The sequence below is a fragment of the Pan paniscus genome, chromosome 4 (genome assembly GCF_029289425.2).
Source record: "Pan paniscus chromosome 4, NHGRI_mPanPan1-v2.0_pri, whole genome shotgun sequence".
In the NCBI taxonomy this organism is placed as follows: Eukaryota; Metazoa; Chordata; class Mammalia; order Primates; family Hominidae; genus Pan; species Pan paniscus.
Window position 1 is genome coordinate 6828240 of NC_073253.2, and position 16995 is coordinate 6845234.

At 46.7% G+C, this 16995-nt stretch overlaps 1 long non-coding RNA gene across 1 annotated transcript; it reads left to right on the forward strand.

Annotated features, from left to right (window-relative positions):
• Positions 1-406: 406 nt before the first annotated feature.
• LOC100979078 (uncharacterized) lies at positions 407-13006 on the forward strand. The gene is made up of 4 exons (XR_155755.5): positions 407-3235; positions 4357-4556; positions 6520-6778; positions 6979-13006. It is a non-coding gene; the product is annotated as an uncharacterized LOC100979078 (long non-coding RNA).
• The last annotated feature ends 3989 nt before the right edge of the window (positions 13007-16995 follow it).

Below are 16995 nucleotides of genomic sequence, written 5' to 3' on the forward strand. Positions count from 1 at the left end.
CAATCATTGCAGAAGGTGAAAGGCACATCTCACATGGCGGCAGACAAGAGAAGAGAATGAGAATCAAGCAAAACAGGTTTCCCCTCTATAAAACCATCAGGTCTCATGAGATTTATTCATTACCATGAGAACAGTATGAGGGAAACCACCCCATGATTCAATTATCTCCCACTTCGTCCCTCCCACAACTCTTGGGAATTATGGGAACTACAGTTCAAGATGAGATTTGGGTGGGGACACAGCCAAACCATATGAGCAGCTCTGCTGCAAGCCAGGCCCAGGTGGCCAGAAGGTTGGTTCCTCAGCCGAGCTTGGTGAGACCCAGATGGCATCGTAGACACACAGGACATGAATTTGCCATGTACATTCAACATCCCTCTAAAAGACATGGGAACCAGTCCCTCTAAAAGACATGGGAACCAGTTCCACAGAGCAGGCAATTCCCTCTACCCTGGGACTCATGAGCAGAGCTCCATGGTGAGCATGGCATGGGCAGGCTCCGCTGCTGTGCACGGGCAGTCTCGGTTCCCAGCCAGAGTTTGAGGACGGGTTTCCTCACTTCAAGCCACTCCTTCATCAGAGGCTGACGTGGAGAAGATCCACTCCAATTCCAGTGCAAAAGCCACCACACTTTCATTCTGACCACACAAATGTTCTCCCATAGGAGTTAACTTTACTCTTTTTAAGTGCCCTATTTATTTTTAACAAGTAATACACAGATGTGGAACAAAATTTAAAGGTATACAATGTGTTCCCCTCTAACTGCCATCCATGAGGCACTCAGTCTCCTCTCGAGAGATGAGCCCTGGATCAGGCTCCCTGCATATCTTTCCGGAGAGAGCCATGTAAAGTAGACAGACGCCAGAGATTCTGCCCATCCGCGCCTTGCTTTTCTGCATTCACCAAGATATATTAGAAACATGCATCAGCAAATACAGAGCTGCCTGACGCTTTCAGCAAGTGCGCGATGCCATTCCCTTTTGTGGATACGTGGTAATTTATTCAATCAGTTCCCTATTAGCAGGTGGTTTCCCATCCTTCACTCTTGCGATGCTGTGTGATTAACTTTGCACATCTGCCTCGAACACTTACCGAAAGATGTGTTGGATAAATTCCTGGAAGTACAATTCCTAAGTCAAAAGGTATGAGTGTTTTTAATTTGATAATTATTGCCAGCCAGTAGGTTCAATCAATGCATACCCTCATCTGCAATATATGAGGGTACCTGGTCAATACAGCTATGGGAGAAAGCTCATGGTTCAACTTTGCACCCTCTAATGAAATGGGGCATATATCAACATGTTTATTGGCCATTAGTGTATATATAGATAGATAGATAGATAGATATTTTTACCTCTTTCTCTGTTGATCTTTTTCTGTTTGATTTGGAGGCACTCTTTGTTTATTAAAGAACAAATTAGTCCCTTGATTTGGGATGCCTTTCCTTTTGTTTGTTTGTTTGGTTTTTTTTTTTTTTTTTTTTTGTCATGACTATTTTATGGGTCTTTTTTCATTCAGAAGATTTTTGTGTGGTTGATTTTATTATTTTTTTTATGTATCTGGGTTTGGGTTCAAAATTTTAAAAGCCTTCCCCACTCTAAGACTGCAAGTCTGCTGACTTGAAATCCCCACACTTCCCCCTCTCACACACACACTGTATAAAATTTAACTCTATTGCAGTTAAACTGCTAAATACTGTCAGCCAAAATTAAGGCTATTGAGGCAGAAATAATTTGAGAAAGGTTTACTGGAAGCCAAATGTGAGGATTGTTCCAGGGTCAGAATAGTTCTATGAGAAAGTTTAGGAGCAGGGAGGGGAGGGCACTCCTTACATTGGAGTTGTCCTTTCCATTGGAGGGTACCAGGGTGTCCCAAAGAGGTTACAATCATTAGCTTTAGATTACAACACAAACACATGCTAAAGCATTCTATCTGCAAGACAACTGGCAAAACTTCATGATTCAGAGACAAATCAGGGCCTGGTGCACTGGTTCATGCTTGTAATCCCAGAGTTTTTCGAGGCTGAGGTGGGGGATCCCTTGAGGCCAGAAGTTTGAGGTTACAGTGAGCTATGATGGTGCCACTGCATTCCAACCTGGGCCACAGCTCAAAGCCCCATTTCCAAAAAATAAATAAGTAAAACAGAAATAAATCAGTGTCTTTTTTCACATTGATCTGTATGTTGACAGTTGGAGAAGGGTACGAGAAGATTTGAGGGATTCACGAGAAGACCCTTTAGTCAGGGGACAGGACGCAAACCATGCATCACGAAACCTTCCCCAAGCAGGTAACTCGGAAGGCTGCCAAGTGGGACCTGTAGGCTCTCAGCACCTATCCGTGGAATGACAGATCCAAGCTGGAAGGGATATGGACAATCCATAGGTCCCACCCGCCTGTTTCAGCAGTGAGAGAATTGAGACACCGTCGAGTGTCTCCTGAGGTCACCCAGCTAACTGGCCCCAAGGAGCACAGGCCCCAGGAAGCCCACCCTTTGTCTCCCCCAGATTCTGACCAACCCCCACATCATCTCCTTGCCTGGTTTCTCTGAGGAACCAGGAAAAGAGCTGAAGAGTAGCTTCTGCTTTATAATGTTCACATTCCATTTCTAGTTGAAATTCAGTTGATTTTTAAATAATGCATCGCCTTAGATTGTGGGTTTTGGCAGGAATTTCAAGATACAGATAAAATTCCAGAGAGTAAAAAAGAGAAACACGTTTACTGCCAATTCCTTTTGAGGGGAATAGAAAAACATATTTTTGAATAAGCTCATCCTGGGTTCAGCTTTCCCTGTGAGAAGGACACATATAACAATAAGAAATTAAGGGCTCGGGAAGGAGAGGGGCCACCCTGTGCTCACCCCCACACAGCCCTGCAGGAAAACCCAGTGAACGGTGCCCAGGTGCCTGGCTGACTCCTGGGCCGGGAGGGGACATGGAGGGACAGTGGCCATCAGGCTCTTTGTGGACACTGGGGATTAACTACTGCTCGTTCTCAGCTCACTGGTGTCCAGCCCATCAATAACCTCATCAATAACCTAACTTTGGTCAATTAGGTTGGAGTCCGGAGGTGACTGATTTGCTGGCAAGGTTTTCTCTCTTCCTCTGTAAAGTGGAGTCCTTCATCATTCATCGCAAGTAGACAACTGGCTTCCTAATGCCTCTGCATCAAGGAGCCAGGCGCTGCAGCTCTTCGGTGCGTGATCTCAAATAGATTCATGCGTTCTTCTGCTGACACGGTGAGTACCTCCTGGAGTCCAGGACTCAGAGCATGGACACACCCTAACTCCAGCTAGGGGAGGGTGAAGCCACCCACACCTGGGAGGCTGGCGCTGCCTAAGCGGGTCAGGCAAGTCCTCGCCTTGGAGGGGAGAGTCCTTAGTGATTTTCCCTGGCTCTGCTCCCACCGACGGGACGGACTCAGGAGGGGCGAACGGTATGTGGGGCGGGGACGCTTTGTTCAGATGGCGTCATCAACCCCAGGTCCGTCTGGTCTTTTTTATTCACTGCATATTAAGGTGCATGCGGCCTGTGGCTGGTCCCTGTCCTGCACACCTGTATGGCCTGGACTAGGCCTGAGCGCCTCAAGGGCCGAGCTGGGTCCTCCCCACCCGCCGGATTCCCCAGCGCCCAGGCTGTCTCCAAAGAATCCCCCCGAGAGCAGGACCCCGCTTCTCGGGCGTCGGGGCTCGCCGCAGTCACGCTGCACACACTCCCGGCCTACGGCGGCGCCGGCCCGGGACTCGCGTGTCTCCCCGCGGCGCCGCGCAGGACCCGGGCCTCGGAGCCCGGCAGCATCCCCTGCCGGCCGCTGGGCTGAGGAGCCGCGGGAGGCGGGGAACGCGGGGCCGCGGGGGTTGGGCGGGCCGGGGTGCGCGGTAGAGGGGGCGGAGCGGCCGGGGTGCGCGGTAGAGGGGGCGGAGCGGCCGGGGTGCGCGGTAGAGGGGGCGGAGCGGCCGGGGTGCGCGGTAGAGGGGGCGGAGCGGCCGGGGTGCGCGGTAGAGGGGGCTGGGCGGGCCGGGGTGCGCGGTAGAGGGGGCGGAGCGGCCGGGGTGCGCGGTAAAGATGGGGCGGCGCGGCCGGGGCTCGCCAGCACCAGCCCTGGAACCCCACGGGGTCCTCGACAACAGCGCCTTTGCGGCGTGGGCCCCTTTCTGCAGCTCCTCCACCGGCGCGCTGTCGGCTCCGGGGCACTGGGGCTTTGAAGGGCGCCAGTTCCCAGCCGCACTTGCACGCCTAGGAGGGCGCAGGCCGCGTGTCCCTGTGGGAGGAAAGCCCCGGCCACCTGCAAAGACCTCACGTCACAGAAACTTGCGGCGTTGGCCCCCGATGCGCGCGTCAGGTGCTCCGTCCCTTCCAGGTGGCAGAGGAGAGGGAAGGGTCCCGCCAGGTGGGGGCCTGAGAGCCACCGGGCTGCGGTGCGCGAGTGTGGACACCGCCCCCGCCTTCTGCGTCTACAGCCCCGGGTTCCGGGACCTTTGGAAACCGCTTCGGAAGAAGCTGAGCATCTCTTTCCCCACGCTGACCTCCCCCATAGACTCCGGATGGGGGTAAATGAGGGTAAGGGTGCCGTCACCGCAGGAGGTGTTTCTATGCTCCACAAGGCAAAAAATCTGTTAATTTTCTGCAGTTTATGTTATTTTTTCTAAATTTGTAGTTTCCTCTTCCAAACGTAGCATTTATATTCATAGAACTAGAATTTATATTCATAATGCAGAATTTATACTCATAATGCTAAATACATATGCTTTTAAACTCTACCCCCTAATAAAAGCACGAGGCAGTCTCTCCCCTGAGGAATTCGACCCCGCTGCACAGCCCCCACTCCGAGGTCACATCGCAGCTGAAAATTTCAGCAGGGAGTGAGGGACTTGTCTTTCCATGATATCATTGGATGTTACCTAACACATATACATATACATCACATGTCATATGTGATATAGTATGCACATGATACATGACATATTGATTTGAGAATTAGTTTGACTACCCAGGGAGCCACTCCAGGGCAAGGCCTGTATTTAAGGATGTGGCCAGTATCCAGACTGTGTGTGCTGCAGGGGAGGGCTGTGGTAGACTAGAGGGAAGGACCGAGGGAGGGAAGAAGGGGGAAAAGGAAGAGGCAGGGAGTTTTTCCACGAAGCTGTTTCCCTGCAGTTCCCCTTGGTTGGTGAGCCCTGGGGGGCTATGGCTGGTTCCCCGGAACATGCTCGGTCGGCTTCTTCTCTCCAGGCCCAGTCCTCTCTGTGTTCTCCCTGGAAGGGGAAGATGAGAAGATGAGCTGGGGCTTTAATTTTTTCCTAATTATCAAATCTTTAGTCCAAACCACTCTGCCCAGCCTTGGTGATGGGAAGGCCAAGAGTATGGCAACAGTGAGTGTCTCTGTTTCCAGGTTGCAGTGAGGACCTGGAAGGTCAAGAGACAAGGTAGCCCAGCACCTGGCCCTCATGGTATGCAATTTCTGCTTTGGGATGATGAAAAAAAAAATCCCGGGCTCAGTTCCTTCTTGAGGTGCTGGGCTCATAGCTAACCTTGTCTTTTCCCCTCACTGCCGTCACCCAGTCTCCTGTGAACAAAGCATCACAACAGTCAGCATCACAAACCCCCATCAGCCCCGTGCAGTTGCAGTTGTGCTGGACCAGAGCCCATCAGCCTGGCCTTCGGGCTCTCCTCCACAGCGCCCCACCCAGCTGCTCAGGATGGCCGTGACCATCTTCCATCTGACGCTGTGTGCTCCCTGCACCTGGCCCCAGGATGCGTGCAATGGGCTAAACTGTGTCCCTCTTGAAATGCATGTGCTGAAGTCCTAATCCTGAGTACCTCAGAATGGGAGCTTATGTGGAGGGAGGGTCTTTACCAAGTTAAATCGAGTCATCAGGGTGAGGCATCAGCCCATATGACTGGTGTCCCTACAGAAAAAGGGAAATGTGGCGACAGACACACACAAACACAAGGAGAACACAGTGTGACCATGAACATGGTCATGGACAAGCCAAGGAGAGAGGCCTGGAACCTGTCCTCCCCACACAGCCCTCAGAGATGACCAGCCCTGCCCACACCTTGACTTTGGAGTTCCCACCTCCGGAACAGAGAAACAATCCATCTCGGTTGTTCAAGCCTCTAATTTGTGCTGCTTTGTGATGGCAGCCCCAGGAAACTGAAACAATGGGCTAGCAGGCAATGAAAAGGGCAGCCCCCCCAGCCCAGGCCAGCTTCAAAGTGAGTCATCTTCCCCTCTCCTTTCCTGAGAGGCGGCCACCTTCGCCTGCTGCCCCAGCATACACCAGACACCGTGCCCAAACACTGGCCAGTCCCCAAAGGGCATGAGAGAAAAGTCATCCATCCCTGAAATTCACAGGGAAGGCAACCACGTGGCACCCACTTCTCTTAGGAGCATCCTGAAAGGGGGTGCAATTAAGCCAGTTCAATTTGGAATTGCTTAAAAATGTGGATTTAAAGCAGAATGTAAAAAGGAATGATTTCCAACAGTGCTAGTGAGGTTTTATTTTTTTACTTTTTACAGCTCCTGGGAAATCCAGAAACTTCACTCTAGAGAAGCTTGTTTGCGAAACCTTGCTTTGGGCGGTGGAGACAGAATATCATGTCCCGGATCAGCGTGTGGTGACTATGGAGGCATTTACACACAGCGCACTCCAGCTCTGCCACTGGGCCGGCTGAGGTGGCTGCGGTACACGGCGCCCATCCTGAGCCCCAGGTTCCTCACATGTCAACAGCATGAAAAGTGCCTCTAAGACATCCACAGGTGTGCAGTGTTAAAGCAGGTGAGTGTCCTAGTGTAGACTTAGCGGAGTGGGGCTAGGGCTGCGGGTAGTGGGTGTTCCGCCCCCGGCTTGCTACCCAGTCCTCCCTGTCCCTCAGACCTGGCCCCAACCCTCAGGCAGACCCGTGTCTTCTCTTCCACCCCCTCCCTCCTCCTCCCTGGCACTCAGCCTTGCTCTTCTACTCTACCCTCCCTCCCCAGGCAGCGCCTCAGCTTGGTCAGCTCCCTTAAGGACTGCGGCTCCCTTAGGACAAGGCTCTGTCCCTCAGAGCACTGAGTGCGATCTCATGCTGGCATCTTAGAGACATTGTATTCACCAGGTGAGATGGATTCACATCTGCTGGGCGCACGAACACTTCCTCCTTCCTTGCCACCAGCCAGCATCACAACCAGCCTAGCCAGGCTCCCGTCCCAGCCCAGCCTAGCAGCTAACCCCAGCTCCATCCCCCAGCAAGCCCCTCTGCCTGCGCCTCAGCTTCTTCATGGAAGACGAGTCAGGTCATGATGCCACCAGGGAGCATGTTTCCATGTTGAACTGAGACACTAAGCCCTTGACAAATGTTGGCCAAGAAAAAAAGGGGCTCCAAGAGGGGAGCTGTGGCTCAGGTAGAAGACGGTGAATGAGCATTGCCTGAATCAGAGTTAGCTACTCTGGTTACGCAGGTGTCCCCGGCGGGTTGGTCAAAAGCCCTTCCCTGAGTCCTGTGACAAGTGTGGGGAGGGAGGCAAATCAAAGACCCCTACACACCTCCTGCATGGATGGCCAGAGCGCTGGTCCCACCTCCTTCCTTCCAAACTGCAACCCCGATCAGCACAGCAGAGAAGTCTCCTGTGGCAGGGACCAGTAATTCAGTGCTTCCCCTGGAGAGTCTGGGATTGCACAGAACACCAGAGGCTGGGGATTTATTTGTTCACCAACATTCATTCAACAAACACTTACTGAGGCCAACACTGGGAATGGAGACGAACTTCTCTGTCCTCATGGAGCTTGCTTTCAAAAGGGAAGGAGGCAGACAGTAAACAAAACAAGCAAGTCAGTATACAGCATGATGCAGAAAAGGTGTGATGCCACCCTCTTGCCTGAGTTTATAACAAGCAGATGATGTTGTCCTAAGAATTAATTTCAGCCGGTGAGAGAGTACAGGCAAAAAACGTGGTCTCGGACTTTCCGGTGATGCTTAAGAACATAGTTGCAGTTTTTGTTCTGATTCTTTGTGCATCTCGCGCTAATGAAGGATTCTGCCATGATTGCCACCTCTGGAGACGTCACAGCCAGCACAGCCATGACCAGGGATGAACTTGGCCATTGTCCAGCAGCACCATGGGAGGACCAGCTGCTGTAAGTGAAGGTCATCATCCATTTGATTTGCTGGCTTTTTGCCACTACTGCGGTGGAAGTCTTAGAGTAGCCACCTTCTCTGTACTCAGACCTTCACTTCGCCAGATGTCAGCACAGCAGTGTCAGCAGCTTCGTCAAACACAAACACCACCACCTCTCTGGATCAGAAGCACATGGAAAGCCCACCTTGCAAGAAGACCCAGCTATTCCAAAAGTACCCATATCCCTGTAGCATCCTCTTAGCTGAATGTCTCTACTCCTTAAACTTGTACCCCTTTGAAGAGTAAAAATTTAAATTCATTCATATTATCATTTTTTAGTTTTTAGTATAAGTGGAGCTGTTTATTGGCCATTTGTATGTCCTTTTTTTTTTTTGCAAATTACTCCTTTGCCAAATTTTCTCTCAAATGACTCATCTTTTTCTTATTGATTTGCAGAAGCTATTTACATATTATGGATGTGGGGTGTCTAACATACACAGCAAATACTTTCTCCCAGTGTGTCACTTTTTAAAAAAATTCTTATAATGTCTTTCATCTTTAAAAAATTATTAAGCTATTGTGAGCTTTTATGCCTTTTCAGTTTATTTTCTTAAATAGATAATTATATGACGTGCAAATAGGGGCAGTGTTAGTCTCATCTTCCCAAGGCTGCACCTCAGATGTGGAATGTTGACAGCAACATCTGTTACCTTGTTTCTGTTTTTAGGATTTTAGCATTAAGGCCAGGCATAACGGTTCATGCCTGTAATTCCAGCACTTTGGGAGGCCGAGGTGGGCAGATCACTTGAAGCCAGGAGTTCAAGACCAGCCTGGCCAACATGGAGAAACCCTCTCTATTTTTAAATACATTTAAAATGTTAACAATTAAAACAAAATATTTTACCGTTAGTATGATGCTTGATACAGGATTTCTGGTACATACTCCTTATCAAATTAAATAAGTTTCCTTTTACTCTTGTTTATTGTTATTTTTTAAAATAAGGAATGAATCTTGGATTTTAGTGTATCAATAATTATATTTTATTCTTTAACTTCATAATATTCCTTATAATTCCTTATGTCATATTAAAGATGTAAATTCATATATATTTTATCATACAAATGATTAATAAATGTATAAGCATGTCATTATATGAGAGTATACTTCCTTATGTTTCATGAATGCATCGTGACAGGCTCATTTTTTTAATCACTGCTCGATTTGTGCCACTGATGTTTTATGAGGCCTGTTTATGTCGGCGATGGTAAGAGTGTTAGTGTTTCCTCTGTGGGTACCTTCATCTACCGTGAGTCTCCTGGATATGCTAGCATCACAGAATGGCAGGCGGAAATTTCCAGCTTTTTCTATAGAATGAGTTTAACACAGAAAATAGATCTTTCTTGAAAATGTGGTAACACTTACCTGGAAACCTCCCTGGCCTAGTGCCTCTTTTCTTGGGGCTAAAGGGTATGAAAATGGGTAGATCTCCAAATGCCTTTTCCATTTTTCTATGAATATTATTCCTACTCAGGCTTTTCTCTTCTTGGAACAATGCTGCTAACTTGTGCCTACTTGGCTATTTCTACTTCATGTATATTTTCAAATCCATTGGTGTGCAAGTGGACTTAGTATGTTCTTGCAAGCCTAAGAGTCTCCATTAGTGTAATGACCTTCTCTCTTTCTGTTTTCCTTGAGCAATTAACATATATTTGTCTATTTTATTGGTCTTCTCAAAAGAATATGCTTTTGAGTTATTGATCACCTGTACCATGTGTTCTATCACACTATTCTGTGTTTACTCAAGCTCGTTAATTGATATTCAAATCCCTGTATTTTGTCAATTTCTGTTAGATGCTAGTATTAAAAATTTTTTATATAACCATAGATTTGTCTATTTCTTATTATATTGGTAACAGTTTTTGCTTTACCCAATATTTTGTTCTAATGTGCTTTTTTAAGTTCTTTTTGAATTATTTAGTATTTTTTGTTTATTGCTGTAAGGTGCTTTTTTAAGTTCTTTTTGAATTATTTAGTATTTTTTGGTTATTGTTGTAAGGTGCTTGTTTAAGCTCTTTTTGAATTATTTTGTATTTGTGGTGATTGTTGTAAGATGCTTTTTTAAGTTCTTTTTGAATTATTTTGCATTTTGGTTATTGTTGTAAGGTGCTTGTTTAAGTTCTTTTTGAATTATTTTGTATTTGTGGTGATTGTTATAAGGTGCTTAAATTCTTCTTGAATTATTTTTTATTTTTGATTATTTCTGTAAGGTGCTTTTTAAAGTTCTTTTTGAATTATTTTGTATTTTTTGGTTATTGTTGTAAGGTGCTTTTATATGTCCTTTTTGAATTATTTTGTATTTGTGGTGATTGTTGTAAGGTGCTTGTTTAAGTTCTTTTTGAATTATTTGGTATTTGTGGTGGTTCTTGTAAGGTGCTTAAGTTCTTTTTGAATTATTTTGTATTTGTGGTGGTTCTTGTAAGGTGCTTGTTTAAGTTCTTTTTGAATTATTTTGTATTTGTGGTGATTGTTGTAAGGTGCTTAAGTTCTTTTTGAATTATTTTGTGTTTGTGGTGATTGTTGTATGGTGCTTGTTTAAGTTCTTTTTGAATTATTTGCTGTTTGTGGTGATTGTCGTAAGGTGCTTGTTTAAGTTCTTTTTGAATTATTTTGTGTTTGTGGTGATTGTCGCAAGGTGCTTATTTAAGTTCTTTTTGAATTATTTTGTGTTTGTGGTGATTGTTGCAAGGTGCTTATTTAAGTTCTTTTTGAATTATTTTGTTTGTGGTGATTGTTGTATGGTGCTTGTTTAAGTTCTTTCTGAATTATTTTGTATTTGTGGTGGTGGTTGTAAGGTGCTTAAGTTCTTTTTAAATTATTTTGTGTTTGTGGTGATTGTTGTAAGGTGCTTTAAGATTAAGTGCTGTCACGTGTTCTTGACAGGTTATTCCTTTTATAAATATCAAATGTAGAAAGTTTCCCTGTTCCCCTATTTACTGTGTCTTGCCATGAACTGTGTTTTTTTGATATATTGACATACCTAATACCTATCATAATTTAAAACACACATACTCCTTGACCAATAAATACGACTCCTAGGAATTTATTCTAACGCACACACGTGTGCAATATTTGAAATGAAAGGTACAGCGTTATCATTGCAGGCTTTGTAGGTAATAACAAAGGATTGGAAGTAATCCACATATGTATTCACAGGGGTCTGGATAAACAAGGGACCCTCTGCCACTCTGGAAAGAATGACGCTCCTTATGTACTGATAGGAAATGATCTGTCAGACCTGTGATTAAACAAAAACAAATCCTAGGAACAAAACATTCTGAATAGATGTCAATATTTGTGTAACACGGCTGGGCAAGGTGGCTCATGCCTATAATATCAGCACTTTGGGAGGCCAATGCAGGCAGATCATTTGAGGTCAGGAGTTTGAGAGCAGACTGGCCAACATGGTGAAACCCCATGTCTATGAAAAATACAAAAATTAGCTGGGTGTGGTGGTGCATACCTGTAATCCCAGTTACTGGGGAGGCTGAGGCAGGATAATCACTTGAACTTGGGAGGTGGAGGTTGCAGTGAGCCAAGATCATGCCACTGCACTCCAGCCTGGGCGACAGAGTGACAACCTGTCTCAAAAAAAAAAAATTGTTTAACAGGGGAAAATCATATCTACCTATCTGCACAGAATATCTCGAGGGATGGACAGGAAACTGTTACTGCTGGCTGCCCACAGAGGATGGGGCTGGGCAAGGGGGTGGGAGGGAGCATTTCACAGAGCTGAATCTCTCAAATATTGAACTCAGTGTTTAACTATTCAAAACATAATTAAAATTAAGTATCCACACCTGCATCTTGCATTAGCATTTGCCTGTGTAGGTCAGTCTTATTTCCATTTTGTGAGCTGTTTTGCATTTTCTGGTTAGTATGTTTTCTTGCTATTTCTTTTTCTTTTTTTTTTTGAAACGGAGTCTCGGTCTGTCGCTCAGGCTGGAGTGTAGTGGTGCGATCTTGGCTCACTGCAAGCTCCGCCTCCTGGGTTCACGCCATTCTCCTGCCTCAGCCTCCCGAGTAGCTGGGACTACAGGCAGCCGCCACCACGCCCAGCTAATGTTTTTTGTATTTTTAGTAGAGACGGGGTTTCACTGTGTTAGCCAGGATGGTCTCATCTCGATCTCCTGACCTCGTGATCCGCCTGCCTTGGCCTCCCAAAGTGCTGGGATTACAGGCGTGAGCCACCGCACCCAGCCTTCTATCCTTTTTACTTCCTTTCTTCTCTTTCCTTAGACTGTTGCAATTTTGTGACTTTTCTTTTCTAGTGATTTGGAGGTTATACTTCCTATTGCTGTCTTTGTAATCATTACTCAACCATGTGAACAGACGTATTGAAGTGGTGGAGCAGATAAGGAGGTCTTCAGGTCTGGAGCTGTCCAGGAGCTGAGACAGTCTCAGCTGGTAGCTGGGACACTCTTGGGGAGTTCCCCCAGCTGAAGAAAGTCTCCCTGCCGAAGTCGTGATCTTTCCCAGGGCAGCCCACACCCCACATCTAACGGCTGGTTGATGTTGGAGGTGCGGTGTCAACTCTCACCCCAACCCTGCCACGTCATGCAGCTCCAGAGCACCCCGTGGGACCCGCTGGGGCCTGTCATGCCTGCGACACAGCCCCATGTCTCCTTCAGCCCCATCCACCCAACCCTGCTTCTTTCACTCAGCTGCAGGGAATGATCCAAACTTCCTGCACGCAAATCTCTAGCGCAGAGTGTTTCCCAGAGAAACTGGCTTCCAAAGATTATTTGTCTAACAAGTTCTAACACACACCATAATATACAAATGGGCAGGGCCGATCGTGAAAGGTGATCAGTTTTATGAACAGGCTTATCTGTGTGTTGGTTCTGGTAATATCCCATTAGTACCTTCTCTGGACCCTTTATATTGTAGTTGTTTAAAATGGGTTGAAATTTCAGAGATCTTGATACTGGAAAATGTCATCTGTTGTAACCAAAATCCACCTGGAAAAGCATACCACAGATATTTCAATTTTAATTGTAAAGTGAAGTTGTTCTCTTGACACCAACAATTATCTTATAAATAACCTAATGACCTAATCAGAACACAAATTTGCATCAATTGCCGGGTGCTTGGATACTTGGAGTGCAGGGCCAATGTTTTCTAGTTTTTATTAGTTTTTCATAAGGTAGTTTAAAATAATCTTTGATGCTGAAGTTTGGCATTGAGGATGTGAGAGGTAGGTAGTAGAAATTCGTGTTTGACATTAAAAAGCAGTCAGTTATGCAATTCTGTGTTTCCCACTGCAACCAGCTCCAGGGTGCCCTGACACTGACAGCTCAGCAGAAGGGCACGAGACACCTCCTCCCCAGACCAATAAAAGGAAATTAGAACAAGAATACATGAACTATGTGATGCTCCTTGGTTCTCAGGGCTGTGATTCAGTGACTATGTTAGTTTCTGCTAGTACTGAAGATTTTGCAGCAGGCAAATATGTGAGCAAAGATGACATTTAAGTTCTATAGGCTTCACCCACCTCATCTTTGGATCCCCCAGTCAAAAAGTTTTATTCACTAGCAAATAGATAAATAAATGATTATCAGTAAATGTGCTGTCTTAGCACCTCGCACCCCAACCAGCCCCCACCTTGAAACACTAGCTGTCAGGTGCCGTTCTCAGTGCACTGCACGTATGTTGGGGTGATCAGACCCAACACCAGGTCGTGGGGGTGACGAAGTCTGGCAGAGTCAAAGGATTGAGAAAAAGTTTGAGAAGTAAAGTGGGGCCAGGGGACCATCGCGATCATGGAGGCTGCAAAGGCCCCGAGCTCTGGGAGCCCACGCTATTTATTGGTAATCCAACAGAGAAGGAGGTGGCGAGAATGTGGCGGTCAAAAGGGCGTGTTGCATCAAGCACATGATTTATAGCTGTGATGGTTTAGCATTTGCTCTGCTACTGGAGATAATGGAGAGCAGGTTCTTTTAACTCAAGATACAATCGATCCTGGGAGAGCAAGGAGCAAGGAGCCAGCAAGCCTAGACACATTCCGGAGCCACAAGCCCTGGATTCTATCCAAGCCACGAGGGATTTTATGCCCTGGGCTTAGATTAGGTACGTCAGGGTAGCCTTCCACTCTTTAGCACAGAGCTTGGTGTGCCAAAGGGCACAAGGGGTTTTAGACCCTGGACCCCGGACATGTTCCAAGACTCTTTTACATTATGTCAGACATGCAAGCCCTGCCTCAGCTTCTTCCCAACACTCAGCTTTTTCCCAACACATGTATTCACTAACTCAGGCCTCAGCACACCTTACTGGGTAGGTGCTACCATCTGCCCATTTTATAGATGAGGAAATAAAGGCCCAGAGATGATAAGAAACTTGCCCAGGGTCACATAGTCAAGAAGTAAGTGACTGTATCAGTCATCTATGGGTTTGTAACAAATTACCCCAGGATGTAGTGGCTTGAAACAATATTTAATATCTCACAACTTCTGTAGGTCACAAATGCTGGCAGGGCTTAACTGGGTCTTCTGCTTCCAAGTCTCTGTAAACTCAGATAAACTTCTAAGCCCCCTGCTGACTGAATGGACTCCTTGTGATCAAGAGGACCCCAGAAAAACCTTAAAACTAAGCTCCCAGCCATAGTGGGATGTGAGGTCAGACACACCTCATTCTACCCCCTCCCTTTTGTGGTTTAGACACAACTGACCGACATTAATGTTAACACAGAGATCTTAAGACTGGCAAATAGACTCTCTGTAGCAGTAAGATACCAGATTGTAAACAGGACCCAAGGCCATGCCAGGCAAGGGTTACATCACACATCCCTAACCTTTCTTCTAACGGCCAAGGGTATTTTTCTGTAGCAACTAAACAAGCACTGGCCTCGAGATACATTAAACAATTCCAGCTCATCCAGCTCAGAGACGTTAACCAACCGACCCCGTTCCACCAGCCATAACTGCAGCTTTGACTTGAACTTACTGAAATCTCTTTGTATACTACAAAGAGCCTGTAGTACAAAGCGATTGATTCCAGTAACTTTCTCCTGACCATGAACTGGTCCTGGCTGGCTGTACACTTGGACACCTTCATGTCCTGAAAAGACCTTTTGACATATAGGGTCTAACTGTAGTACATTTGAATGTTAAGTCTCCATCCCAAAGTGAACATGGGTGGTATGTTACACGAACATTTGTCCCGTACACATGTGCCAGGACCATCCTGAATATTCATAGCTCCTCCTGTCACCTGTTGAATATGCATGTTTAGCCAACCAGTTCGGCATAAAGCTCCTGTCCCAGCTTCTCTTCCTCCATGGTGTTTCTCTCTGGTCTTGGCTGGAGGCTGTGCTTCCCAGGCTGCAGGATGGCCACCTTGCAGGCTGAAACCTTTACAAGAAATAAAGTCTCCTCTGTTTTCTAAATGTATTAATTGTGGTTGATATGATACGTGATCTTGAATTGTAGCTCCCATCATTCCCATGTATTGTGGGCGGGACTTGGTGGGAGGTAATTGAATCATGGGGGTGGTGATTTCTCACACTGGTCTCATGGTAGTAAATAAGTCTTACAAGATCTGATGGTTTTGTAAGTGGGAGTTCCCCTGAACAAGCTCTCTTGCCTGCCACCATGTAAGACGTGACTTTGCTCCCCATTCACCTTCCGTCATGATTGTTAGGCCTCTCCAGTCATGTGGAACTGTGGGTCAATTAAACCTCTTTCCTTTATAAATTAGCCAGTCTCAGGTATGTCTGTATTAGCAGCATGATAACAGACTAATACAGTGCTTTTGTATTTTTAAAGTTAACATCTCTCAAGAAGTGGGTTGACTCAAGCCTCAACTAGGGCAGGATCTGTTTCCAAGCTCATGTATGGGGGGTTGTTGGCTGGATTAGGGTCCAAGGCAGTTGCCGGACTAAGGGCCTCAGTTCCTTGCTTTTCCAATGCTGCACTTAATTCATTGCAGTTAAGGCAGGTGTGAGGACTTTACCCAGCAGGCCCAAGGCCACTCTCCCCAAAAAGGCCTGAATGCAAGACTGGCCCTTAGTTGGCCTCTGGGAACCTGGATTTTGGGAGTGTTCCCAACATCCCAACAGGTAAGAGTGGTTCAATGTGCCTAAACTGTTTATGCAAACAATACACTGAGTGCCTGCTTTCCCTGCAGGAGTCTGGAATGTTGGAGGTGCCAGACAGGTGCCCACATGACCCCTGTAAGCTCCTGAGCACTGAGTCTTTAATGAGCTTCCCTGAAAGACAACACTTTGCATGTGTAATCACAACTCACTGGGTCAATCAAGTCTGTCCTGTTTGATTCCTCTGGGAGAGGACTCTCGGAAGCCTGCACCTGTTTTTTTCTAGATGTTACCCCATGTGCCTTTCCCTTTGCTGCAATCACAAGCCTTTTGTGTAATAAATCATAGCAGAGTAGGACTAGGTGCTGAGTCCTGAGAGTCTTCACCAAACCCAGGGGTGGGTCTTGAGAACCCCGACACAGCACAAGAGTATCACCAACAAGATGGAAGTCACAGTCTTCTGTATAATCTCATTGGAAGTTTTGCCCCATCGTCATTCTATGCATCAGAAGCAAGTCACAAGGTGCAGCCCACACACACAGAATGCACCAGGACATGAACCCCAGAGGCGGGGGTCAAAGGGGCTGTTGTGGAGGCACACAGGCCACCGCGGCAGAGCCAGGAGTCAAGCCCCTCACCCTCCACCCCAGGCTGCTCAGCATTCGTTGAAGTGAGCGAGAACAGAGACATCCCAAACCCACTTCCTGAGAAGTGCTCTGGGAATGGAGTGCCATTTGCTAGGGTGAAGCGTGTGTATACACAATCCCAGACTTGCGGATGCCCATTAAGAGTTTTGTCCTCTGGGCTC